Source organism: Ailuropoda melanoleuca, chromosome 4 (assembly GCF_002007445.2).
Source record: "Ailuropoda melanoleuca isolate Jingjing chromosome 4, ASM200744v2, whole genome shotgun sequence".
Lineage (NCBI taxonomy): Eukaryota > Metazoa > Chordata > Mammalia > Carnivora > Ursidae > Ailuropoda > Ailuropoda melanoleuca.
In genome coordinates, this window is record NC_048221.1 from 126,544,442 (window position 1) to 126,549,251 (window position 4,810).

General features: G+C 41.4%; 1 pseudogene; it reads right to left on the reverse strand.

Annotated features, from left to right (window-relative positions):
- Positions 1-2,407: 2,407 nt before the first annotated feature.
- Positions 2,408-2,804, reverse strand: LOC100484168 (annotated as a pseudogene).
- Positions 2,805-4,810: the final 2,006 nt, after the last annotated feature.

The window sequence follows — 4,810 nt, forward strand, 5'->3', positions numbered from 1 at the left end:
CCACCTCCTCCTTTTTCAACTATTCTCGGGAAATGCAAAACCATTCTTAGCTCCCAAGCTGTATAAAATAGGCTGTGGGCTGGATTTGGATGTGGGTGATAGTTTGCCAAAGTCTGCTAAAGATATACCATATGCCTTCCCAGAATCTATTCTTCAATTAATAATTTTACTACTTTCTGGACAATACATGGACCTTACAACACCTTATTACCCAACTCCATTCTTCCTTTTGTGCTATTTTGGTCATGTATTTTACTTCTCTGTGTATTTGAAATCCCCCAAGACCTGATTATTTTTACTGTTTTTGTGAGTTAATACTCATTTTGATTTGCTCTTCTATTTAACATTTCTGGTGCTCTCTATTGCTTTCTGCATTACTATTCTTCCAAGTAGGATCATGTTATTAGAATAACTTCCTTTAGTATTTCTTTTAATGTGCGTCTGTTGACAATACATTTTCTTTGCTCAAATTTTTGTTTGTCTTCATTTTTAAGGGTATTTCCAGTGGATGTAGAATTCTAGACTGACAGTTACTTCCTTCCGCCCTCAGCCTTTTAGCTCTGTCATTCTGTTGGCTTCTGGCTTCTATTGTTTGTGCAGAGTGGATCTTATTATTGTTCCTATTGAATTTTTTTTTCCTCCTCTGGCTATTTTAAGATTTTTCTTTTTATCTTTATTTTTTTGAAACTTTAGCATAATGTGCCTTTGTGTACTTTTCTTTGGTTTTATGTGTTTGAGTTTGTCGGTGCTACTTGAATCTGCATATTCTCAGTCTTTATCTCTTCAAATACTGATTCTGGTGCATTTCTTCTCTTCTGGGATTCAAATTCCACATATGTTGGTTCTTTTCACTGTGTCTCTTATGCTCTTTTCCCTGTTTCTTTTTCTTTCTCTGTCTCTCTTTTTGTGTAGATATCTGTACTTGTGTTTAATCTTTTTTCTTTTGTTTCAATTTGATTATTTTTCTACTGACCTATTTTCCAATTTACTAATCCTCTTTTCTGTTGTGTCTAATCTGCTGTTAAACCTATCTATTGCTTATTTATTGAATTCTTAATTTTAGTTATCATATTTCTCAGTCCTAGAATTTTTGTTTGCTTCTTTTAGAATGGATTCCAGGTTTCTATCTTTCCATCTATTTGTTTGAACATATTAATCTTAGGTTTATAGTCTTTGATAACTACAGTATCTAGGTCACCTATATGTTTTTCTATAGTCTCTCTCTCTCCCTCTCCCTCTCTTTTTAATTTGGTTTTATTACCTAGCATGCTGCATACATTTTGATTGAATACTGGATATTGGGAATGAAGAATTGTTGAGGCTCTGAATAATTTTACCTTCCTTTGGAGAGGATTTTTTTTTTCCTAGCAGGCAGAACACCTTGATCCTGCCAGGAATTGAGATATTTTGAAGTTGGATTTTAGGCTTTGTGAGGGCTGGTCTCTCCCTGGCTTATCTCGTCTCTTAGGATATAATCCTTTATCTGCCTCAATAAAAACCTAGGTTATTTACTGAAATGTCTCTTCCTTGGTGGGCCCTGAACATCAATATTTTTGCTCCCTAGCACTTTGAGACTGCTCAAACTCTGACTGGGTTTTCAACCTTTTAGAAGTTGTTTACTGCTTAGTTTCTTGGCTGCTTGCCTATCATGTGGAAAGCTTAGGAATGAAAAAATTCCTTGAGGGGAAATCAAATGCAGAATGCCTGGCTTATTTCTATTTAGGCTCTTTTTCCAGGATAAGCGTTCCCTATGTTCTGGCTGCTTTGGTAGATTTTCACTTCAATTTTTGGCTTCTCAGACCACCTTGGCTACTACGGTTCTAGACCAATGTTTTCCCTCTATCTCATTGATACCCCTTGAGAAATGGGAAATGCCTAGAAGGGAAAACATGAAGAAAATTTAGGTCTTACTCGCTGCATTTCCCTTTTCTCCAGAATCTTGGCCTCTAAAGTCCTGGCTGCTTTTACTCTGCTGACTTTTAACAGATATTTTATGCAATGTATTTAGCTTTTATAGTTACTTTTGACCAAAGTCTCCACAGATTTATTTGTTTGTTTGTTTTTTCTTTTTTGAGTTTTGAGATTCATATTTTATTTACAAATAAATGAAGAATGCCTCTTGTAAACGCTAATTTGGGACAAGAAGAGCAATCTAAAGTAGTCGCTGGCTCCACAGTGATGTGTGAAAGGAGACTATGCCACTGTTTTTTGAACAATGATTTTGCCACTAATAAGAAAAAAAAAAAGACATGTGATTTCTTCATATTGCAAGTGTGAAAGAATTCAAAATAAAAATGACTTTTCAAAACTTTACAGTGTCTAGGCAAATGTGTGAGGTGTCCAGGAGGTCACTTTTGTTCAGTGACAGCCCCTGCTCCCCAGGAGCAATGGCCTCTGAGCAACCAACCTAATCCTCGTCAACGGTCTCTGCTTGAGGAACGGAGAGACCCCGATCCTCCAGAGCTTGAACTTCCAGCTTCTCAGCCTTCAAATTGGTCTGCTCCTCTACCCTTTGTTCTTCTAGGATTTCAATGGGCAGTTGCTGGTGGGGTGTGTCATTCTCCTTTCTAAGCTATTTCTCCTAGTAGGACCACAGTTCCTCCTCCGACCACAAAAATCCCTTGAGGTATATCACTGTATTTTTTGCCCATGTGAATAGGCTTCACAGTCTGATGTAGCACTAAATTAGCAAATTGATCAATGCTTCTTATAAAATCGGTAAGCGTCCTTCCATCTTGAATCAGGACCAAGTTCTTCTTGTCGATGTCCTCGATGAGGCTGGCGGTGCTGGGCGTAGCATTCATTCTGAGCTGAGCTAGGGCTGCAGTGTATAGCAGTGGTGGGCCAGCGAGCCCAACACCTCTTTCCTTCCACTGTAGTCGTGCCTAGGCAGGACCCGGACAGGAGCCCAGAACCCAGACCAGGAACAGCATGTTTGTCCTGGCTCTCGGCAGCTGAGCTCTGCTGGAAACTCCTCTAGAGATTTGTTTTTAAAAGTGGTTTCCAGGACATGTCCCAGGGCCATTGCACATTTAGCTCTATCTCCTGTGTTTTTTTGAGACATCCCAACTGAGGGCTGGCAAGGTCTTTTGGCTTCTTCAACACCTTCAAAAATAAATTATTAAACTCTATTGAATGTAATTTGTAAGTATTAGCTATTTTATATTTTTTAAAGATTTTATTTATTTATTTATTTATTTATTTATTTATTTATTTGAGAGAGAGAGAGAGAGTAGCAGAGGGGAGGGACCAGCAGACTCACGGCTGAGTGTGGAGCCCAAGGTGGGCACAGGGCCTGAGGTGGGGCTCGATCTCACGACCCTGAGACCATGACCTGAGCCAAAATCCAGAGCCGGATGCTTAACTGACTGAGCCACCCAGGTGCCCCAAACTATTTTGTGTTTTAAAATTGAGATTAATGTGCCAAGTATGATCATTCTCAATCAGATCACTCAGTTTACCTCAACAGTGTTTCTATATGAAATAGTTACCATCTTTCATTTTATATTGTTGTGTGGCATTCCATTTCAAAGGTACACACACACACACACACACACACACACACACATTCTCACAATACATCATGCCTCCTTTGGCCCCTCTGGGAATCCTGACCTTGATTCCTGAGGTGATATTCTGACTCTGTTGTTATGTTGCAATATGACCATGTTTGAAGCCTCTTTCAACCCCTGGCCCTCAATTACTTTATTTAGAATATGAGGTAGGGGTGGGAAGTGGGATAGGACCAGGCAGGCTCACAGGGTCCTTGCAGCTCTGGTGGTCAACGTGTCTTCTATGCTTTGGTTTGGGGAATCCTTTGTGGAATAGTCGGACACTTAGACTGATCTGAACAGTGGATCCTTAGACCATAGAACTCACTCTCCTAAGTCAGCTAGCCTCTTGGTTGAGGGACCATTTTCTTTGGGGCCTGGGGGCCCTGGGTAGTGGGTCTCCCTGGGAGCCACACCCTTGTGTGAATGACTGAATGAAAGAAAAGGTCGCACATTACACTCAGCCCCCCAAAACCTGCACCGTTCAACTATCTCAGCCAGAAATTCCACATCGAGAGGTGGTTGCTTCTCAGGCTTGTTCCAAATCAAATGTCTCTCTCCTGTTCTTCTGGAATCTGCCATCTTGTAAGAAATAAATAAAGAAGATTAACCCTTCCTTTGCCCAGAGATAGTTTTAACATCTTGTGTAGGATTAGTCCCTGTGCTTCCCCAGAGCCTGTTTCTTCCCTCCCCTGCCCAGCTCTGTATCGGGGAATGCTGACCAGTGCTGGCTGTTTATCCGGGCTCCCCTGACAGAGGGCTCCTCTTGGGTTTGGTTAAAGAGAGGCTCTGAAGGAAGATTGAAGGCAAGAAGAAGTGAGAAGCCAGCGCATTTCTCTTTTTTCCTCTTTGCCTTGAGTTGACCGAGTCCTTGGCAGAGCCTGCAAGTTCCACGGCCCCAGCTTCTCAGCGATTGACTTACTGTGGTTCTCAGCCTCTGCTCAGTGATGCCCTCCCCCGGCTCAGGTAACCCTGTGGCTCTTCTTTGTCCCTCCAGCTGAAGGATGACAGTCGTTTCCTGTTGCACTCATCTCTAGGGCACCTTACCATCCGCCGTTGCCTTCCCAGCCTCTCTGTCATGTGGAACACCGCTCAGTGTTACGAAATACCCTGTGTATGAATACTTGGAGGGCTTGCTGTTTCTTGTTTACATCCCAACTAACTGAGTTGCTAAAAACCGTACTTCAAACGTCTTTTCCCTTCCTATGTGTATAATATAAGCACCACTGAAACACATTCGCCTTCATTTCCTTTAGCAC